The sequence below is a fragment of the Papio anubis genome, chromosome 4 (assembly GCF_008728515.1).
Source record: "Papio anubis isolate 15944 chromosome 4, Panubis1.0, whole genome shotgun sequence".
Lineage (NCBI taxonomy): Eukaryota > Metazoa > Chordata > Mammalia > Primates > Cercopithecidae > Papio > Papio anubis.
In genome coordinates, this window is record NC_044979.1 from 65,229,309 (window position 1) to 65,254,363 (window position 25,055).

General features: G+C 32.6%; 1 long non-coding RNA gene across 1 annotated transcript in view; it reads right to left on the bottom strand.

Moving 5' to 3' along the window:
* LOC116274673 overlaps positions 1 to 25,055 on the bottom strand; it is a 322,273-nt gene that overhangs the window by 48,899 nt on the left and 248,319 nt on the right. Inside the window, exon 2 of the long non-coding RNA XR_004183446.1 lies at positions 1,815 to 1,904. This is a non-coding gene — a long non-coding RNA (uncharacterized LOC116274673). The remainder of the gene's footprint in view (positions 1 to 1,814; positions 1,905 to 25,055) is intronic.

A 25,055-nucleotide genomic window follows, 5' to 3' on the forward strand; every position in this document is an offset into this window, starting at 1 on the left:
TTGATTTGATTCTCAACAGCCAAAGTGGTCACTGTTGGTCTACAGGAGTGCTACTGATTTGTGTACATTAATTTTGTGTCCTGAAACATTGTTGGATTCATTTATCAGCTAGGAGTTTTTTGGGGGAGTCTTTACAGTTTTCTAGGTGTACAATCATATCATCAACAAACAGTGACAGTTTGACTTTCCCTTTACTGATTTGGATACCCTTCATTTTTTTCTCTTTTCTGCTTGCTCTAGCTAGGACTTCCAGTATCATGTTGAATAGAAGTGGTAAAATTGGGTGTTCCTTGTCTTGTTCCAGTTCTTAGAAGAAATGCTTTCAACGTTTCCCTGTTCAGTATTATGTTTGTTGTATTATAGATGGCTTTAATTACACTGAGGTATGTCACTTGTATGCCAATTTTGCTGAGGATTTTAATCATAAATGAATGCTGGATATTGTCAAATGATTTTTATGCATCTATTGAGATGATCATGTGATTTTTGTTTTTAATTACGTTTATGTGGTATTTCACATTTATTGACTTGTGTATGTTAAGCCATTCCTACATCTCTGGTATGAACCCCACTTGATTATGGTGGATTATCTTTTTGATATGCTACTGGATTTAGATGGCTAGTATTTTGTTAAGATTTTTGTATCTATGTTCATCAGGGATATTGGTCTGTAGTTTTCTTTTTTCATTATATCCTTTCTTGGTTTGGATATTAAGGTGATACTGGCTTCATAGAATGATTTAGGGAGAATTCCCTATTTCTCTATCTCATGAAATAGTGTCACTTAAAACTTTTGCCCAGAAAAAGAAACAGCAGATTAAACACACGAACAACAGAGTGGGAGAAAATCTTCACAATCTATACATCCACCAAAAGACTAATATCCAGAATATACAACAAACTCAAATAAATTAGCAAGAAAAAAATAATCCCATCAAAAAGTGGACTAAGGACATGGATAGACAGTTCTCGAAACAAGATATACAAATAGCCAACAAATATATGAAAAAATTCTCACCACTAATGGTCAGCAAAATGCAAATCAAAACCACAATGTGATACCACCTTACTCCTGCAGGAATGGCCATAATTAAAAAATAAAAAATAATAAATGTTGGCATGGATATGGTGAAAAGGGAACACTTTTACACTGCTGGTGGGAATGTAAACTAGTACAGCCACTATGGAAAACAGTATGGAGATTCTTTAAGGAACTAAAAGTAGAACTACCATTCTATCAAGCAATTTCACTACTGGGTATCTACCCAAAGGAAAATAAGTCATTACACAAAAAACATACTTGCATACACATTTATAGCAGCAGAATTCACATTTGCAAAAATGTGGAACCAGCCCAAATGCTCATCAATCAAGTGGATAAAGAAACTGTGAGATATATATACAGTATATATATATGTGTGTGTCTGTGTGTGTGTGTGTGTGTGTGTATAGAATGAATTAATGGCATTCACAGCAACCTGGATAGGATTGGAGACTGTTATTCTAATGAAGCACCTCAGGAATGGAAAACCAAATATCACTATGTTCTCACCCACATGTGGGAGCTAAGCCACGAGGATACAAAGACATAGAATGATACAGTGGACTTTGGGGACTCCAGGGAAAGGGCAGGAAGTGGGTGAGGGATAAAAGGCTACACAATGGGTTCACTGTATACTGCTCCAGTGATGAGTGCACCAAAATCTCACAAATTACCACTAAAAAACTTACTCATGTAATCAAATGCCAACTGTTCCCCAAAAACATGGAAATAAAAAAAATTAAAAATGAAAATTAATTCAAAAAAGCCTTACCTGTAAGTCACCGGGGAGTTTGGGTCTTCAGGATGAACTGCACAATTCTCCTTGCTTGGCGCCCTGCAATAAATGCCTCACTTTCTTTCACTGAAAAAAAAAAATATTTAAAGAGATACATTAAAATAATTATAAAAATTTTACAGTAACAAATAGAAAGACGGCAAATTGGAAACAAATGAACAAACAGAGAAAACTGGGGCTCTCAGTAATCAATAGAGCAACTGGATTAAAAAATGAGAGGATATAAAATAACTGAACAACTTTATCGGTCAAAAAATCTCATTAAGATTTTTGGAAACATTCTGTTAGACAGCAGCAGAATATGCATTTTTTTCAAGCATAAGTAGAATATTAACCAAGATATGGGACACTCTTTTGTAAACCAATCTAACACATTTTAAAAAATCAAAATCGTGCAAAGTGCAATAAGCACTGATCAACTGGAATTAAAGTACAAGGCAGTAACAAAAACAGAGACAAATCCACAAGCAGTAGACAGTATACCTCTAAGTGATGCATGTGTCAAAAGAAAATAAATTTTACTAATTAAAATTGTAATACAATATTTAAAATAGGAGATATGCAACTAAAATAAAGCATAGAAGTATATGTATACACTAAATGCTTCTATGTCTTTAAAAAGAAAGAATACTTTCCAAATAATGCTGTAAGCTTCCACCTAAAGAGCCTAGAAAAATAGAAACATTAACTCAAAGCAAAGAGGAAATAAATAATAGAAAAAGAAATAATAAGGAAAAGAGAAAAACAATAAAACTGAAAACCCAAAAAGAATATATAGAGAGAAAATCAATGAAACTAAATCTGCTTTTTTTAAATATGAATAAAAATTTCTAGAAGATTGTCAAAGAAAAAAGAAGAGACACAAAGCAATACCAGCAAAAAGAAAATATCACTATAGATATTAAAATATAACAAGAAAAAACTATGAACAATTCATACAATTTCAACAACTTAGATAAATTGGACCAATTACTCAAAATAATGATGTTACCAAAGCTCATCCAAGAAGATATAACCTAAATTGGATATAAGTATTAAAAACAATTTTCCAGTTGGTTTTTCAAAAATAAATTTCCAAACATAGTTGGTTTTATTAGTAAGTTCTGCCAAAAATTTAAACAAGAAACAACCTCAATTCTACACAATTTATTTGAGGAAACAGAATAGAAAGAAATATCTCTTAGTCATATTATGATTCCAGAATTTCCTCATTACCAAAAACAGATGAAGACAATACAAAACATGAAAACTCTTAAAAATGTCTCTCATGAACATAAATGCAAGTATTCTCAAAAACTCTAACAGAATTCTATAATATATAAAAATAATATTATATCATAGTCAAAGGAGTTTCATTCCAGAAATACAAGATGGATTTGAAAATCACCATTTGAAAACAAAGCACTATAATCCATCATACTGAAAATCTAAAGTATAAAAAATCCTCATGATACATTAATAGACACAAAAAATTATTTGACAAAAATCAACACCTAATAATTATTTTAAAAAGCTCAGAAAAGTAGGAATAGTACCATCCTTAACCTAATAAAGTACTTCTACAATATACCCATAGCTAAAATCATATTTAATGATTAAAGACTAAAATCTTCCACTCTAAGATTAAGAAGAATGCATAATGCACACACTATTTCTATTCAGCATAGTACCAGAAGTCCTAGCCAGTGAAATAAGACTGGAAAATAAAATACAGGCAACTATAACTGAGCCTATTTGCAGATTACATGATTGTGTATGCAGAAAATATCAAGGAGTTTCCAAATGTTTCCTAGAACTAAATATTGAATTTATCAAGGTTATAGAATACGAGGTCAACACACATAAAGAACTGTATTTTTGCACAATAGAAATGAATAATCAGAAACAAACACTAAATATACAGTAACATTTATAATACCCCAAAAAGCTACTTAGGTATATCAAAGCATATACAGGATATTAAACAGCATACAGAATATGCATACTGAAAACTATAAATTTTGATGAAAAATAAAAGAAGACCATAATAAATAAAGAAATATGCCATGGTCATAAATCAGTAAACTTAGCATAGGGAGGATGTTAATTCTCCCCAAATTGATCTATAGGTTTATCGCATGTCATATGAAATCTCAGTAGGATATTTTTGTAGCTATAGACAAGCCAATTTTAAAATGTATATAGAAAGGCAAATAAACTAGAATAGTAAAACAATTTGTAAAAGAAAAATGAAGGTGAAGGAACTCCACTATCTGATTCTAAGACCTCTTTATTATAAACCTACAATTATCAGGAAAGTATATCATTGGTGGACGGATAGACACGGTGATCAACGGAACACATTAGAGAATCAATGAATAAAATAGATCCACTCAAGTATAGTCAACTAATTTTTTAAATAAAAGGGCAAAAGCAATGCAAAAGAGGAAGGATAGTCTTTTTAACAAATGATGTAGGAATTATTAAATATCAGTAGACAACATTAAACCTGAAACTAACTCACGCTTCATACAAAAATTTATGTAAAATGGATCATGTATCTAAATGTAAAATGAAACTTCTACATACAAATATGTAGAAAATATTTTTACTGTGTGGTTAAAATGTTCTTAGACATGACAAAAAAAACATGATCTATAAAAGAAAAAAGTCAGTAAAATAAATTTGGTAAAAATCCAAAAACCTGCTCTGTGAAAGAAACTCTTAAGCAAATAAAAATGCAAGCCACAAAATATAAAAATTATATGTGCAAACCACATATTTGACAAAATGTTTTTAACTTAAATATGTAAAGAATTCACTATACTCAATTATATGAAATCAGATAATCGAATTTGAAAATGGGCAAAAGAACAGAAAGTTTATTAAAGATGATATGTATATGACAAATGCTTTTAAAATGCTCTACATCATCGCCCATTAGTAACATGCAAATTGTAGCAACTATTTGATACTTCCACACATAAGAAAGGCTAACTGAAAAATAATATTAACACCAAGTGCTGATGAGGATGCACTGGGAACACAAAATGGTATAGCCACTCTTAAAAACAGTTGAACAGTATCTTTTAAAACTTAAAAGGTAATTGCCATATGATTCTTCAACCCTACTGCTGGGTATTTACCCTGGAAAAATAAAAACTATGTTCACATAAAAACCTGTAGCAAATACTCATATTTTTTAATAGGTAGTAACTGGAAACAACCAATGAGTAGATCATATCTATCTCTATATAATTTTCTACAGATAGATATATCTATTTTTTTAATAATAGACATCCTAATAGTTGTGAAGACATATTTAATTGTGGTTTTGATATGAATTTTTCTAATGATTACTGACATTAAACATCTTTTCAAATATTTTTGGGACATCTATGTATTTTTTTAAAATGTCAATCAAAATCATTTGCCCATTTCAAAATCAGGTCCTTTTTTCTTTCTGTTGAGTTGTAGGAGTTCCTTGCATATTTTAGATATTAACCCCTTATCAGATATATGGCTTACAAATATTTGTCTCCATTTCAACCAGGTTACAGGTTACCTTTTCACTATTAATAGTGAAACTATTAATAGTTTCTCCCTCCCCCCCCCCTCCCTTCCCCCCCCCCCTTCTCTCCCCCTTCCCTCCCCCCTTCCCTCCCTTTATTTATTTATTTATTTATTTATTTATTTATTTATTTATTTTTGGAGTCTTGCTCCATCGCCCAGGCTGTAGTGCAGTGCAGTAGTGCAATCTTGGCTCATGGCAACTTCCACCTCCTGGGTTTAAGTGATTCCCCTGCTCCAGCCTCCCGAGTAGCTTGGATTACAGGCATCCCCCACCAAACCCAGCTAATTTTTGTATTTTTAGTAGAGATGGGGTTTCATCTTGTTGGCCAGGCTGGTGTTGAACTCCCAACCTCAAGTGATCCACCTGCCTTGGCCTCCCAAAGTGCTGGAATTACAGGCGTGAGCCACGGCACCCAGCCTAATAGTTTCTTATGCTGTGCAGAAGCTTTTCAGTTTTATGTAGTCCCATTTGCCTAATTTTTACTTTTGTTTCTTGCGCTTTTGGTATTATATTCAAGAAATCACTGCCAACACCAATGTCATAAAGATTTTTCCATGTTTTATTTTAGGATATTTACAATTTCAAGTTTTATGTTTAAGTATTTAACCGATTTTGAGTTGATTTTTGTGTATGGTGTAAGTTAAAAAAAAAAAAATTCTATTATTCTGCATGTAGATATTCATTCTCTCAACATTTTTTTGAAGAGACTATTTTTCCCTATTGTGTATTCTGTCAGGCACCTTGGTGGAAGATAAATATCTATGTATCTGTGGGATTATTAATAGGGTCTCTAGTCTCTTCCATTATGTCTGTTTTTATACCAATACCATACTGTTTTAACTACTATAACTTTGTAATATATTTTGAAATCCAATAGTATGATGCCTCCAACTTTGTACTTTTTTCTCAAGATTGCTTCGTCAATTTGAGATATTTTGTGGTTCTATATGAATCTTAATTCTGATACCAAAGCCAAACAAAGACATTATAAGAAAAAAAAAAAACAAAAAACTGCAGAGCAATGTCCCTGTTTATCATAGATGAACAAATCTTCAATAAAATACTACCTAATTAAAATCAGCCACACATTAAAAGGATCATACACTATTACTAAATGAGATTTATTTATTTGATGCAAGGATGTTTTACATACTCAAATTAATGAGATACATCACATTAATAGATTAAGAATAAAAATCACATGAGCATCTCAATAGTTACACAATAGGCATTTGACAAAATCTAACAGGTTTTCATGAAAGTACTCTCAAAAAACTAGGTATAGAAGGAATTTACCTTCACATAATAATGGCCACATCTGAAAAACTCACAGCTAAGATTGTATTCAATGGTAAAACATTGAAAGCTTTTCTTCTTAGAGCAGAAACAAGACCGGGGTGCTCATTCTTACCACTTATATTCAACATAGTACTAGAAGTCCTAGCCAGAGCAAATAGGCCAGAAAAAGAAAGGACATCCAAATATAAAATAAAGAAGTAAAATTACCTCTGTTCACAGAGAACATAATCTTATGTATACAAAATCCAAAAGGGAAAACAACATTTAGAACTAATTAATAAATATAATGAAGTTGCAAGATACAAAGCTAACATATGAAAATTATCTATGTTTTATGTGCTAACAGCAAATGTAATAAGAATTAAGAAAACAATTCCACTTACAATGGAATCAAAAGTAATAAAATGCTCAGGAATAAATTTAATCAAGGAGGTGAAAGATCTATATACTAAAACCTACAAGGCAATCTAGAGATTCAATATAATCCCTATCAAAATGCCAACAACATTTTTCACAGAAATGGAAAAAAATCTTAAAAATCAAAGTTTATAGAGATGTTTTCTGATTACTGTTTTTCCTCAATAAACTGGAAACAAACTCAATAGCTGAGTCAAGGATTGTGGAGGAGTGCCTGAATAGAAAAGAAAGGATATCTATATATCCTTTAATATATTTAATATATATTATTTAATATATTTAATATATGTTATTTATTATATTTATTTAATATATTTAACATATATTAAATATATAAGGTGAGGATATAAATATATGAATATATATTTGAAGATATCTTGTATGATTGAAAGAGAACAATGTATTCCCACTTGAAACTTGTGATCATCAATTTTAAGTAAGATAAATCTCCTTAGTTGTGTTTTCCCTTGGTCACATTCAGTAGTGAGGTTTTTACCCTGGCTAAGGTTTTGCAAAAGTAGCAGACATGGGGGAGGGGGTGGTTAAGGTAGCCAAGTATATTTTCCAGAGAACGAATATAATGATGGATGCTGAATTATAAGATGGATAAGAAAAAAAAATAGGACTTTTGGGCAACTTTTCCATAATAAGCTTTTTTACACTGTTTGCACTTATCTGTGATACTGTTCAGTATATTCTCTGTGAGTCATTTTAGAAGCACAGTAGGATGGATCCTGCCTATAAAATCCACATTGTATTTCTTATGTTTATATATGTCACCGTGCCTCTGAAGTCAGGTAAATATTAAATAGAAATTGGTGGACAAAATTATTAAATTCCATATTGTATAATAACCAAAGTTAAAATGGTATATTTTCTATTAAAAATCACATATTCAGATTCTCTTTGAAGAAGATTAAATCTTTTGTTATAGATATAAACTCACAGTCTTATAAACAGTGCTTTTCCCTTTCCCTGCCTCTATGGTAAGCGACATTTTCTAATGGTACAGGAATAAAATTGTACTTTAATATCAATGTATTTCCTGTAAATTAATAAATTAATTATTAAAAGATAAGCAATGTTAAAACGTATTTTTAATGATTTTAATATATGGGCATTTTTTTTCTCTTATTGGAGTATGCCCTTAACCCTTTGTGCCTAAGTTATTGTAACTTTTTATTTCAAACACTTACAGTAATCTTTTTAACCTTATTAACCAATTGGTAGGAACTCATTATGCCTACTGTGTGGCACCACACCCATATACAGGGAAAGAACTTACAGCAAATAAATAAATAAGTAACAGTTGTTTATTACTAGGTTCAGTGAAACATATGTGGCACAATACTAATCCCTAGTATAATAGAAAATAATCAGATCATGTACATTAATTTTCTCCTTTTTAATGTTAGTTCCATAGGGCTGAAGATACTTCAGTTTTCCTTATTTACAAAGTGAAGCATTAGTGTAAAAGTCAACTCTGCAGTTCTTTTGTGTGATGTCTCTGTGTCATATCTTTACTTTCCATTGCATAAATGCTGCCTTAGAATTTGCGACATGGTCATAAAGAGTCTAAACATAGGCATCAAATTTGTGCTTACACAGCACACACGCTTGCAAATTCCACATATAAGCTGTTGAAGTTTGAAAATGATGTGGTAATTGCTACCTCACCAGAGACCAAAGAGGAATCCTTATCTGAGAAGTACAATGAATCACATTTTGATATAAGTAGTTCTTAATACAGTCAGATATCTAATTACTGCGTGCCTGCCTGCCTACCTACAGAGAAAACTTTTATCTAGGTCAGTGTAAATTATTAGCAGTAGAAGGAAAGAAAACTACAACTCAAAAACCACTGCCACTAAATAAAACTAAAAAAAAAAAAAAAAATAGAAACCAAATATAAAAGGAAGAAACAACAAAAATAGCTTGCATCTCAAAATTTAATCTTATGTGAACTAAGAAATTTTTTTAGAATATGTCTCAAACTCAGGAGCACTAAGAAATGGTTCACAATTAAAAATTATAACTATACTTTCAATAAAAGAAAAATTTATATAGTTGGATTCCCTGAATTAATACCAAGTATCTCATACCATCTATGTTGCTGGGAACACTGTCCTGGGATTCTGAGAACATAGAGAAAGAATTTGGCATCTCCACAGAAAACAATTACTGTTTCTTCACACCAATTATAAATTGTAAGCCCTTCAAGCTGAAACTTATTTGCAACTCAGTAGCTGTGTGCTCTTAGCTGGTCAATTCTGTTTCTCTGAACTTGTTTTTTCTAGTTATGGGTGTGTCAGGCTAATACATAATCATATTTTAACTCCTTCAGAAGATTGTGAATCTGGATCAGTAGACAATAATCATAATCACAATTGCTTACAATTACATAGTGCTTACTGTTCCCCACTGTTCTAAACACTTTACAGGTATTAATTTATTTAATCCTTACAACAACCATAAGAAACAGTGCTATTATGAAGTCCAGTTTTTAGATGAGAAAACTGAGTTTTAGAAAGATAAAGACACTTGGGGAAGAGCATTCAAATATTAAGTAGCAGAGCTGAGATTCATACTCATGATCATCTGTCTTCAGAATTGTAGAAATTAATTTAGTATTTACAAAGACCTAGGCAAAGCCCTATTATTTTCTTATTGCATAAGGTCATAGCAATGATGATGATGACTGGAAAGATAACCACCAAAAATTCCTTCCTAGCATTATTAATAAAATATGAGAGACATGAGAGAGGATTACAGAATGATGCTTCAACTGTACTCAGTACTCTTGAGGCACAAACCAAGAGACAGGAGGGGAGAAAAGCATAAACTATATTCTAGGTTACCAAATGCCCCAAACAATTTTGTAAACATTGAAAATTTGACAAAAATTCAAATCCAAATTGCCCCAGAAGTTGTTATCCATTAATTCTTTAAAGTATGTGTATTTCTAGGGAACTAAAATCTTTACTTGTCTAACTCAAATTATCAAAATGTTTCTAAGGGCTATGTGCTGTTGTAGAATATTTCTGATGATTATTTGAGAAAACAAATGTGCTAGTTATTAGTGAAACTGAAATAACATGAATTGGTTTAAATGCCCTTCTAGAGAAAGTCTGTGTCACCAGCTTCACCTCACATACCAAACTAGTTACATTTATTTCTTAAATCATTACTAAATATTAATTATACTCTTGATGAGTATTATTAATTGAACATTAATAATGGGCAGGACCCATATGGTCATTAACTGTTACATTCTTAATACTCCAGCTCCTATCAAATCCCCTTCAATTTGGGTTGTGAGAGCCCCTCTAACTTTTTCTGATAATCTTATAGAGATTGAAGTAATAAATATAGTAGATTAATTCATTTCAAACCTAAAATTTTTAGTGGTGAAAGAAAAAAAAACACTCACAATTTTAGTGGCAGATATAAATAAATTAACAAAATAGTGCTTTATTCTGAGTTCTTCATATGTTGTCAAAACGTATATTATACCAAAATAATTTCTCCAAATGTGTCTAGGCCAATTGATTCTTCCCTGTTTAGGCACTCTAATCTCCAGGCTAATAGCATTTTTCTATGATAAAAATATGATTTAGTAAGTTTAGTACACATGATCTTCTAAGCCCAGTCCACTTGGTTTCAAGAAACAAATTATTCATTCATTTATTAGTTGATGTATTTACTCTTTCAATAACAGCTACTATGTGCAAGCCCTGTAACGGGCATTGGGGAAAGAGTAAATGTCTTCAGGGCCTTCAAAGAATTTACCTTCTCCTGGGAAAAGTAAATAATATAGAAGTAAATAACTAAGGAAATTACATTTTGTGATAGCTGTTCTGATATGAACGAGTAATTGGAATGGCTACTTTAATTAACATAATGTGGTAGCGAGTTGCCAGTGATGTACCCACCCCTTCCTTTCCCCCAGGTCCGTAAACCACGTGTTCTTGTATTCACACCCTTGTGTAGTCCCCTTCCCTTATATCTATAATGGCATATGACTTAATTTTGGCCAATAAAACACAGAGGTGATGCTTCATGGTTTGGAGGGTAAATTATAAGAAACATTGCAGCTTCTCTCTGGATGTCTTGGAATGCTTGTCTATGAACCTAGCTTCCATGCTGTGAGAAGCTCAAGTCACATGGTGTTTGGGTTGGTACCTCCACCTGGGCTCACAGCCAACAGCGAGTATCAACTTCTAGCCATGTGAGTTAGCCATCTTGGATGTTCAGCTCACCAGAGCCTTCATATGACTATAGTCCTATCTGCCATCTTAATGAAACTACTTGGAGACCTTAAGTGAGGACCAGCCAGATAAGCCCGGTCAACCCATAGAAGAATAAGTGATAAACTGTTGTTTTAAGCCACTAAGTTTTGGCACAGTTTGTTACACAGCAATAGATAACCAAACTGTTGAGAAGTTTATAGTATAGCTTCTAATGTAGGAGAGATATCAGGCACAATTACTAAGGAACAAAGTGTGTTTTTGATATCTGTCATCCTTCCCTATCCCCAGATACCCTGCTATCCTTGGACTCTGGCATCTTCAAGGCTCATAGATGGCCTTTTTTTTTTAATTTGCCATAAATCTTTCAGCTATGATTGTGAGGAATTGAATGCAAATTGGTATTAACAAAATAGGGAGTTTACCACGCCCGGCCTCACACCTGTAATTACAGCACTTTGGGAGGCTGAGGTGAGTGTATCACATGAGATCAGGGGTTTGAGACCAGCCTGGCCAACCTAGTGAAACTCCATCTCTACTAAAAATACAAAAATTAGCTGGATGTGGTGGTGGGCACCTGTAATCCCAGCTACTTGGGAGGCTGAGGCAAGAGAATCACTTGAACCTGGGAGGCAGAGGTTGCAGTGAGCTGAGATCATGCCATTGCATTCCAGCCTGGGAGATGGAGAGACACTCCATCTTAAAAAGAAAAAAAAATTGAGAATCTAATGGTTTCCATAATTGAAAAGGCCAATCGTACATCAAATCCAGTCGGCTGGCGGCAGGAATTCAGAGCATGTCTGAGAACCGAATCTTGGCTTTCTCTCTTTCATCTCTTTGCTGTGCTTTCTTCTGTATTGTTTTTGCTTAAACTTTATTGCACAGTCTCTCTTCTGGCAGCCTCAGAGTTATATTCTAACACCTTTGCAAACACCTAAAAGTAAGGTTCCTTCTATTATCCATAGTTTCAGCAGATTTCCCTGGTTATTTCTCTTTGACTTGGTTTAGGAGATAACCTTATATCACATTCTACAACTTCCAGGTAACACTGACCATAACATGACTCAATCTTGGTCAAAAGGAATACTTTGTGTCCCTAGTCATGGTGTCTAGCTCATATATAAGATTATGTCTCAAGCTAGGTTAAGGAGAAACAATTTGAAACATTTATTAGAACTACAGAAAAAAAGAGCCAATATTTTCTGAAAGGGTTGAAAGGCTTCTAGAATATTGCATAGGTGTGCATAAAATATTTCAGACATACTGAAAATGTTTTCATGACTTATCAAAAGTTTATATTTAACTAAGTGTCCTATATTTTACATGCTAAATCTAGCATACTTACTTAAGAGATTATTTGCCTACATGATGAATTTGTATTTTCAGATATGTTAATATCCATGCCATAAAGGGACACTCATAAGTGAAATAATAAACTAATAATGAAACAAACTATACACAGCAACGATGGAATTTTCTATGCCAAAAATAATCCAAAGCCCTTGGCATGCAAAACTCATATAATCTTATAAAAGTATTGTGATATAAATGATCTCATTATCTTTGCTTACACATAAGGAAATTGGGGCAGAGAGGTTAAATAACTTGTTGAGTGCGATACAACCAACAAGAACGAAGCTATTATTGATCTAAGTTGTATGGCTCCAGAGACCTCTTCCAGTTAATTATTTTAATCGTGTTATCATTACTGCATTTCAAGGTGAGATTAACAAAGTTACTCTGATGAAGACTAACCCTGCAATTTTTTCTACTTGCATTTCTATACTAGCTTTCTAGGACTATAATGGCAAAGGCTATATTTGTTCCACATACTTGAATTCCAAATGCAATATTATTTCTGATAAATTAACAAAACCAATTTGCCCTATTAGCATGAAATTCAGCATCTTTCTTATTCCCAAAAAGTCTACTAAAAAGAGGGTAAATCTAGCTTCACCTCTATAGAACATGTCTTATCAAGCCTTAACAGCATTTGCTTCTTGCTATTACACTATGTCACTGTGGAAGACAAGTCCTTAACAATGGGGCAGATGACATTTTGTAACATGTAGGTACCTATTGTGACTCTGTATTCATGCACAGAAATGAATGTCTCTACAAGAAAAGAATTTCAATTGGTCATGGGTTATTCATTTTTGAGGTCTCAATATTCAAGGTCTTAATCTAACGAATTTTCTATACTCTGGGGGAAAATGGTCCTTAAACTCGATTTTCACCTTACATGTCAGAATATCCACAACCCTTTGAATTCATTCAGGAGTAAAGAGAAGAAAACTAAAATTAAATGCTGGCAACCCTTTTTGGTTGAATATTCCAACACATATATTAGGCGTTCCCCTGTTACTCTTCAAAATCTAGGTGTTTTATAAATTTTAGAGATGAGGATATAATTTTTTTCAAGCAAATGTCATAATAACTTGCTTCCAGTTCTGGGCTCTCAGAGGAACATTTTTTTTTTTTTTTTTTTTTTTACAAAAGTTCCTGCTATAGGTCAGTGGTCAACAGAATTACAGTTAGAAGCTTTCAACCGAACTTATAATGATATTTTTAAATTTTCCAAATAGAAGTTGACATTTCTTTGGCTGCTCAAATATTGCCAAAATATTTATAACATCTTGGCTGATTTCCAATGTATCTACTGTAGTGTAAGTCATTTTAAATAAGTATATGATGGTTAAAAGTGCCTAATTAAAACATGTGCAATGTAGGTGGTCTTTCATGATGGATTTATATGCCAAATTTCCACACTTACATACAAAAACAAAAACATACCTATTCTAAAAAAAAAATTCTCAAGACCACTTAGCAAAGAAATTGAGAGAAAAAACTTTACTGTATTAGGTCATAGATTCTCAGCTTTCCAACTCTCCTCCAAACACCAGTATTACCTTCCTGAGAGAGAGAGTCACCATAGTTTTATGAAAAGACACCTTTTTACAAATTTGTTCACATGGTAAGCAGAAGGCATTTGTGCTTGCCAAGGTAGGGAAAGTTTTCAAACAAATTTGCAACCAGTTACTCATCATAGGTCTTGCAAGAAGAGAAAGACACATATTGCTGTGCCTCACTGTCATTCCTTTGCTTCCCTCCTTAGCACTTTAGCCACCTCCTGGGTAAGGTGAGACTTGTCTCAGGATATAACAGCTTGATTTTTTCCTTTACAAAGGAAAGACAAGGTGGGGAGCTTAGTTGATACAGCAATAGGTAGAAGAAAAATCTACAAGCATATGATTTCTTACAGTGAAGCTCTTGGCCACCTGCATTATGATCACCAAGCTTCCTGGTTGAAAATATTGATCCTTTAGTACCACACTAGATCAACTCTTCCAAATCTCTCTGGATGGGGCAGAGGAATTTACCATTTAAATATTTAAGTCAATCCTCTAAACATGAGGTATTGTATACCCTTTTAATGATAGTGATCTAGAGGATATAGAAAATTATTTTATAAGCTTGGCACATTATTTTGAAAGATAATGTTTAAGAGATTAGCTATGGAATCAAATAGCCCTGGGTTCAAACACTGACCCTATCACTTTGGAGTTATCCATTAATTGGACTCTCCGAGTACCACTTCACTGAATTGAGAATACTGAATGGAAAGGTATGTGTAAATGCTTTACAGAGTGCCTGGTATATACTAAGCACTCAATAAATGGAAGCTATTATTACGAAAAAAAAATCATCTCAAATAAACATGCTACTAAACAGAATGTATGACAAGAATGAATTTCTGTTTTGAAACAAGGGATTTAAAGAAATGTTTCATTTGAAGCTTGCCTTTTCTGTTTAGGTATCATTGTTATTCACTCTTCCTTCCTTAGCACCTCCTGCTCTGCCTTATTCTCACCTTCTTGAAAGGTTTAAGATACTGTTATCTGAGGGGAAAATGATTTTTTCTATTGTTTTTTCTTTAAAGTATTTCTAGTAGCTACTCCTTTCTTTGAAGGATTACTATTATTCAGACTTGCTATTATCTAGTTCTTTCTTTGAATACATAGTGTTGCAAAGACTCAGAACTGACCAGGGCTGAGAAAATGACTAATGCTAACTAAAATACACTTGAGACTAAGTTAGATAACAGAACACCAGATTATTCATTTTAAATAGAAACAATAAATATCAAAGATTGTAAATACTTGTATTGGCATAATCATATTATTCCCCTTAGTCAAGCTATAGATAAGCCAAAAATATTAAAAGGCAATAATTTGTATTTAAAATCAAAAATTGTATTTGCAGACTTTTAAAGTACCAGATGAATGAAAGTCTGTACTGTAATATGAAGTCATAGGAATCAGAAGGACACTAGAAAGGACATTGACTTAGAAAAGGATTTCTACAAGTCAAATGTTAATGGCTGTAGATTACAATATAATTTTGCCACAGGTTCTATAACCTTTACAGCCTAAAAAGGCCTATAGACATTTCCACTTGAGATTTATCTCCATCGTCAATGCTGGTAAGTTTGAGATCCATTAGCTAAGATTTCCTTTCCTGTGGACAACCAAAGACAGCAGCCATCCAAGGTTGTCCTTTTTGTGGACATTTTTCTTTTTTTTTCCCCTTTCAAAATCACACAATACACTCTAATAACCTTACCTTTTAAGTATGTTAATACATTGAGCTATAGAGGTTGTGACTTGTTGATGAATCCAGGTCTGAAAAATGCTATGCATGTCCCACTCTGTCTCTCTCATCTCATTCTGTCCTCAATCTTACCATTATATAAATGCCATTTGCAAATCAATATTTAAAATACTAAACCACTTTAACAACTTACAGAAATTTTAGAATAAATTTTCTTACAAGATTGCAGTCCTATTTCTATTAATAATTATTATAACATATATTTATTCACATAAGAAAAAATAACTACACTAGAGTTACTACAGAATGTACCGATGTAACAAAACTATACATGTACTGGGATCCAAAATAAAAATTGAAGTAAATATATAAGAATAAAAAAGTATACAAAAGGAAATAAGTACTTAATCTTTAATCAATTCAGTCTTTTCCTTCTTTTCCATTCCATAAAGACTTACACAGTGCCTATTATGTGCTATGCATCATTGTAAGTATTATAAACATTATTTCAAGGATTTTTTTAAAAGAGAGCAAATGAGGAAGATCAGTAGGTATTAAGGTTAGAGTGGTAGGAAGTGGCTAGAATATGAAAGACTGTAACAATGATAAAGAGTTTAAATTTATATCTATATGAAGCTATCAGAAAGTTTTAAGCAGGCACAATAACAAGCTGACGATAACACTAATACAAAATAACACTTTGTCAAAATAATATATTTCACACCTACTATTGTGAGTCATGTAACATGTAAAAGTGTACAAGCATTTCTAGCAGAGTATTTTTTGTCCGTTTCTGTAATTCCAACATTTATTTGTATATAAACTACATGTATCCTCAAAATTTAGACCCAGTATTCAGTTAACTATTTCTGTATTAATGTGTGTTAGGGTAGATAGTATATTTAAAACTATTTTGAAGAGTATAGATGTTTGTTGCTTGTTCATGACCATTATTAGAATAGATTTTGGTTAGAAGTAACTTATTAGGAATAACCATCAAAAAATTAGTTGCATGTCAACAGCAAATATCTCTCTTTAACTACCTCGTAAAGGTTGAAAATATGATTTTCCTGAGACAGATTATACAAGTGAAAATGGTGGCATTGAGAATGGCCACCAGATTGGCATCAAAGAACGCTCAGTGTTAGTCTCCTCCAGGATATTAAATGATACTAACCCTCAGCTGCAACATGTATACTCAGCAAGCTGGCCAATAGCTAGCTGATTTAACTGACTTGGGAAGCTGATTCTAATAATTTAGTTCTTCAAAATGAATTTAACCCAAATAAAGTCAATTTGAGGTTGTGAAATAAAATTTGCCAAGCAATTAATGTGTGTATGTGTGTGTGTGTGTGTGTGTGTGTGTGTGTGTGTGTGTGTGTGTAAGAGAGAGTCCTAGATGAACAGGGTAAGAGTTTACCTCAAAGACATCCTAAAAATTTATTTTGTATTATCCTTTTATAGTTCACAAAACTCTTGATAATAAAATTTAGTGTAATTATACTTTAAAGTAATAATCTATTTGAGAAAAGTTAAACCTTATTTTAGGTCCATCTTAATTCAAAATTTATGGCATTTCATGAAAAATAGAATTACAGTTAGCCTTATTTTAGGAACTCTTTTGTCTTCTCACAAAGTATAAACAAAATTGCATTGAAAAATACAAAAATGTATTATTAAAAAACAAGAGATTTTTCAGGGTAGACTCTCTAAAACTTTTAAATCCCTGTTACTTATGTTCCTCTACATTTTTACCCTGAGGTTCTTAATTTCCAGAGGAAATACAGTTCCTAAAATCTATGAAGCATATTGATGTGATGTTTGCTGACTCACATTACTGAAAAGGGAAATAAAATAAAAATGAATGAGTAAGTATAATTTCCCTCAAATCATAATGTTCCAGCTCACAGAGTTTTAGGAATTATTGAAAGCACAAGATAATTCTTTGCTAAATGTGCATTTCTAGAGAGTCTAAACAAGTTTACCTCTTCCTTATGCCTATCAGATTAGAATGCCCCCTCAATTCAGTCACAGGATATTCTCCTTAGGTACCTTCTTAATACCTGATTGGTTGTAGACACTATATGTCTCCAATTTTGGCTGAGAATCACAATAAGATGACAGGGTGCTCATTTTTGGAGCCCTTATATTCACTAAACACAGGTATCCAAGCATTAGAATATCTCCATATGGATATCTCTTGCTAATGGTGACTTATGCGCCTATTTGCTACAATCAAACATACATATGCCAAGCTTATTAATTAGGAAATTTTGGTTGTAGGAAATTGGCTCATGTTGTTTTAAAATTGTGCTGAAAGAGAACTACAAAATAAAAGTAAGGGCATTGTTATAAAACCCACAGGCAGGAATCCAGACCCATTACAGAAAAGTCTTAGGCTAAAAAGTGGGGGAGAGGAAGAACTCCCTGGGATTCTCCCCATTTCCTCTTTTCTTCCTTCTGCAGACTTCATTTACTCTTCTCTTCCTTTTCAGCCCAAACTGTTCTACCTCTGTCCACATGAGCCCCAACAGCTCTCAATTTACTAAACCAAATTTAATACATGAAAAGATGTATTAATCTCTTATGTCCCAATTCTCACACCCCTATTAGTATAAATTTAACTTCTTCAATCTCTGAGCTGGGGTCTTCTCACTGTTTGATTAGGTACTGCTGGGGACGTGGAGCAAATACCGTTGAAGAGTCCCAGACTGTGAATGGTGGAGCAGATCCCCACACAGAGAAAGAGCCATTGGCTCATGAGTAGGACAACATCGTCTGAATAAAAATAGCTTTTTCATTTGCTAAAAATAAATACCTGCAGAGGATGACTGTGTTTAAAATATTTCAGTTGCTCTATTTTGTAGTCTACTAAATGTCAGCATTGTCTGATAGGTAAGGTCAGAGAGTTTCTATGAATCACTACTGAAATGCAAATTCAAATAAACACGTCTCAATGGGTTTTACCATATAATTATGCCCTTGGTTATCAGATTTCAGTACCATTTTACCCAATCCTAAGTCACTGATTTATCTAAAATGGGATATATTAGGTTACAAACAACAATGTATGGAATGTATGTAGCGTATCTTAACCTTGTATAAAATGAGAAAGAATAGAAATCTGTGCATATATTTTTAATAATTGCAAAAATAAATGCTAGAGAAATAGCAATAAATTACTATGTATGGATGAAGAAGAAAACAAAGTAGAGGGATCAAATATAGAAATTAATATTCCCTGCATGTAACTGGTTATGTGTTTTGACTTTGGGCTAAAGTAAATGATTTGCATATTTAAAAATAAAAATAATTTAAAATAACTACAATTTCTAAAATTGAAACCAAACTTATAAATTCAAACTGAACATAAAGTTGATTGCATAGTCACCAAAAAAAGAACAATTTAAAGTGATTTTAAAATTTGATATTTTGACTGTAGATCTAAAGTAGAAATGCAGTCTAAGGACAAAGTAAAACTATAAAGCCATCTCAAACTTCACTCACTTTTGATTTTTAGTGATAAGATTGTTATTATTTTGAATCTAATATATACACATACATATAGCAAATAATTATGTTAATGTTTTAGGACCTAAGAATTTTAGTATAAGGAAAAAACCATATAAATATAACAGGAAAATAAATTGTAATAATATACTTTTGGGAAATATTTGTATCAATTATTTTTTCCCAATAATCATGTATCCTAGCTCTGTTCACTAAAAGAGCCTATAAACAACAGCTGCCCAGTAGGAATAGGCACTCCATCTTCAAAACTGTGAACTCTGGAATTTTACAGCAACTACTGCATCTGCAAGATTTGGCTTATTCCAAGACTGGTGTAAGAACTGTTCAAGGTGAGTTTTTCACATCTGTATGAGAAACAATATTACCAAACTTGAAACTGAATCAAAGGAACAATATATTCTGATAATGTTATATCAAAGGACTTTGGAACTAAAATGAAGAATCTTCAACTAAACAAAGATGAGAACATTTGTGCAGAAAAATAAAACAGGTTCTATTGGTTAATACACATTAGTCCTTATTAACTCACTGTTTTAAAAAATACATTTTTAAATCCATATTACCTCAGAAATACATTTTTTACAAATATTGAGTTAATAAGGATACTTGAAGAGAGGATATAGTCAATGCATAACAATCACATTAAATAACAACAAAAAAATTGATTACTATCTAGGCATCTAGACCACCATTTCCTTATTCTAAAATTGTCAATTAAAGGAAAATTTAATATCTTCCCTAAAGTCCCCATGTTGACTGTATTTTGATATACTACAGTAGTCCTAGCCAATCATGAAAAGTGCTTTTTAGAAAAGAATTAAGCTAATGCATGAGGAAGAAATGCCAGAATAAAATCATTGCTATTTTGCAATTTGCAGTGAATCAGTTATTTCAGGCAGAGGAATAAACAATTAGAAGAAAGATTGATGGGGAACATTACAAAGAAAGGATTAGCCTATTGGCACAGAACCTATGATTAATCTTACCATTATTAAACGCTAGAAAGCAGGATATTGTATCCCTGTTAGAAACAATATTCAATATTACCAAAGTTGAAACTGAACCTAAGTAAACTTCTAGATATCACTTCCTGAGTTTTTGATTTTTTTTTTTTTTGGACGGAGTCTCGCTCTATCACCCAGACTGGAGTGCAGTGGCACGATCTCGGCTCACTGCAACCTCCGCCTCCTGGATTCACGGCATTCTCCTGCCTCAGCCTCCCGAGTAGCTGGGACTACAGGCGCCCGCCAACACTCCCAGCTAATTTTTTGTATTTTTAGTAGACACAGGGTTTTACTGTGTTAGCCAAGATGGTCTCCATCTCCTGACCTCGTGATCCACCCGCCTGGACCTTCCAAAGTGCTGGGATTACAGGCGTGAGCCACCGCGCCCGGCCATCACTTCCTGTTTTTAAGATAAAAATTATTCCTTCAACAATTTAAACAGTATCACAAGAACGGAGAAAGACCAATTAAAACTATAGTTCTTACCACTAGACAATTGACTTAGTATTTGCCATGTGATAAAAACATGAAAAAAAAAGGAGGCAGAGGTTAGAGAAAAGAGTTTATCCTAAATTAACAAAAATCCAAGAAACATAACAACCAGCTTGCAGCTTGAGTGGGTACTAATTTGAACAAATTGATTTTAAACAGACATTTTTTAGACAATTGAGGAAATATGAATATAAACTGTATTAAATATTAAGGAATTACTGCTATTTTTCTTAAATAGGTGTGGCAATGAAATTGCTCAAAAGAAGAAAAATCTCTATCATTTTGAGAGATAATTTAGGACTGTCTGTTGGCAGAATGGCATGAGGTCAAAACTTGGAGGGAAAATGAAAAAGCAAGCATGTAAGTCTTGATAATTATTGAATCTAAATACTAGGTAAATAAAGTTCTCTTAACTTTGTCTAATTTTCTCTTTAATATTTCCTATATTTAGAAATTTTATGTTTAAAACACCTACGTTAATATAAATATTCTACCAATATAATTTCAAAATTAACACTAGTGCTTCTGCTTGAAAACCTGGATTGTATCCTCTGTATGTTTTTTGTTTCGTCAACTAAGAAAATAATATCTGAAAAAAAGTGAGAAAACTAAGAAAATAATATCTGCAAAAAAACATGGCATTCAAGATGAGAAAGAAATGTCAAAAACAAAAACAACAAAGCTTGGCCAGAATATTTTTAAAATTTTACTTTCTGCTCACGGCAACTGTATGTTGTTGATTATTTTAAAAGAAAATATTTAAATTGAAAAGGAGGGAATTCTTTTTAATTTCTTGTATAGGCCAGCATTCCTCTGATCCCAAAATCAGACAAGGACATAACAACCACAAAAACCCATAGACCCATATCCCTAATGAACAATATTTGCCACACACTTGTAGACCTAGCTACTCAGGGAGCTGAGATAAGAGAATCATTTGAGTGCAAGAGTTTGAAGTTGAAGTGAGCCATGATATTGTCACTGCACTTCAGCCTAACAAGACAGTGACTCAGTTAAAAAAAAAAAAAAGAAAGAAAGAAAATTTAAAAAAAGGAAAAAAAGTAGCCAAAATTATATGTATTTATATATATGTGTGTATATACACATACATATGTGTGTGTATATATGTATGTATACACACATATATACACACACACTAGCAAGCCATATGTTCAATTTTCTATTTCTCCCTCAATTTTCCCAATTTTTGTGTATTTTTGGGTTGTGATGGCAAGTACATATTTGTCTATAATTGTTATGTAGTCCTGGTGGATTTACTTTGCTATTATTTTAAATATCCCAATTTGTCTTCAGTAAAATTTTTTGTTTGGAAAACTATTTTGACTGATATTATTTTTTAATTTTTGTGGGTACATAGTACCCACATATGTTTACGGGATGCATAAAATATTTTGATACAGGCATGTGATGCACAATAATCACACCAGGGTAAGTGGTGTGCCCATCACCTCAAGCATTTATCTTCTATGTTACAAACAATCTTATGATATTATTTATTTTAAAATGCACAATTAAATTGTTACTGACTATAGTCACTCTGTTGTTTTATCAAATACTAGATCTTATTCATTCTTTCTATTTCTTTGTACCAATTAACCATCCTCACTTTCTTCCCAAGCCCCTAATCCCTGGCCTGTCTAATATTAGTATAATAACTCCAATTTAGTTGTGATTACTGTTTGAAAATTTTTATTCTATTTTTAATGCATTTATCTCTTTGAATCTGAATTGTATCTGCTGTAGACACCATGAAATAACATTGTCATTTTTTAAGTGTTATCTGAAGATCGCTGCCTTTTGATTGATTGCTTAATCCAGTTATATTTAATATAACTGTTAATATGTGTTCTATTATATCTCCCCATTTGGTTTTTGTTTTCTATGTGTTTCATTTCCGTTGTTTCTTTATTTCTCTTACTTTGACTTTCTTCATATTAAGTAAACATTTTTAGCATAACATTTAATTATTCTAATCAGATATAATGCTATATTTAAGAGGTTTTTTTTTTTTTTTTAGTTTAAATATTCTATGTCAGTGGTTATAATGAAATGGAAGAGAAAAATGAGGAAATTTCTCAATGAAGGTGAATAATAATCTCTAGGATTTCTGGTGTTCCTTTCTAGAGATAAGTCCTCTTCAACCCCCAAGTGAATCACTATTATTATCAAGATATGTTCTTGATGGGAGTGTATTCTGTGCTGAGTAAAGGGGAAAAGCCTTTGAGAACCACTGTTCTATGTAAATCAAAACAGAATCCCATCATTTATATCAATATATAAACAACTACAGGCTGGGCGTGGTGGCTCACACCTCTAATTCCAGCATATGTAAACATATATAACATGCATATATATATGTGTGTGTGTGTGTGCGCGTGTGTGTGTGTATTACATAATAAGCAATGCCAAGGTGATTACTTCAATTACTTTCCCCAAAATCCAGTGTTTTTATATTTGTCACTATACTGGATTCTTGAGGTGAATATTGAACACAAGATAATGGTTTACCTTTTCAACCGAAGCCACAAAGTTAATCTGTTTTCTTGTTGTTGAGGTTTAAAGAAAATGGAGAAGTTTTGATAAGGAATTAAACCTGTTAAAGCAAAGATACAGGGCACCTGGATTTTGGATTTCTATATTTACTCTGCAAAAATCCTCCACATTCTTTTTCCATTGGAAGCTAAGTAAAATGTATTGAGGCATGCGGTTGTGAAACCACAGCTAAAGGTATGTGCCCTTGCAGCTCTAAATGGGTATTAATTGCCTAGATCATCTCAACCCACAGGCAAGTATAGATTATTGTACTAATTCCAGGAAAAGCTCTCTGCCTAACTCTCTGTCCTACCAAACAAGTCTTTTCTTCCCCCATTCCTCATTCAGGATTTGCAGAAATTATACTAGATATATTTTTCCAAAGTTATCTTGAATGGTTAATTTAATTTTGAAGCAGTTATAAAGCCTAGGAGCTGATCATGAATAACAGGTAAAGGAATTCTTCAGGGTGCTTGAAATTCCTGATTCTCTTGCATCTATAAACTTTTTTGAAAGGTCTATTAGTCTATTTTTTGTTGTTGTCTATAACAGAATCTAAAACTGAGTAATGTATACAGAAAAGCAGTATATTTCTTATATTAATGGAGGCTAAGGTGCTCAAGGTCAAGGGGCCATATCTGGTGAGAGCTTTCATGCTCGTGGGGACTCTCTAAAGAGTCCCAAGATGGCAGAAAACATCACACGGCAAGGGGGCTGAGTGTGTTAACACGCTTTTTGGATCTCTCTTCCTCTTCTTATAAAGCTACCTATCATATTCCTAGGATAACCTATTAGTCCATGAATGAGTTAAGCCTTTCATGAGTGTTCTAAAAACCTCTTCAAGGGCCCATCTTTGAATAGTGCCATATTGGGGGTTAAATTTCAACATGACTTTTGTAGAGGACAAGTATCCAAACTATAAAAAAAAGGAAGGCATTTCTGCCCATAACCAACACTGGAATATTTCACTAATTTTGCTACTGTGCCTTTCTGAAAAGCAGACTGCAGATTCCCCACTACATTTTTAGGCTCAAATTCTGTGAACACACAATTGTCCATTTACACACAAAGAGATATCCAAAATACCTTCAAATAAGAGGTCAGACATTTATTTTGGAATAAACATTTTCTAATTCTGTATGAATAGATATTTCCTACATCTTAAAATATTGATTTTTAACGTTTAAATGAAGAGAACACTAAATATCTGAGGGCAATCTTTATATGTTATATAGTTAAGATCATTCTCAAAAAAATTCACATTTCTAGTTTATTATGAAAATAAACTTTCAATTTACCGTTTCAAATAAACATAATCCTCCCTTTTCCCAGACACTGCCTTGAAGAAACCTAGGCTTTTCCATAGAACAAAGAACAAGTTTTATTTTAAAACTCAAAAATTGTCATGTTGTAACCTGAAAATGCCTAAAAGATTTTTTAAATGTCATCAGTTCGAAAAATAATCTTCTTATTTTGCAATTGGCTTTGGCCAGTGTGTTTTCAGACATTA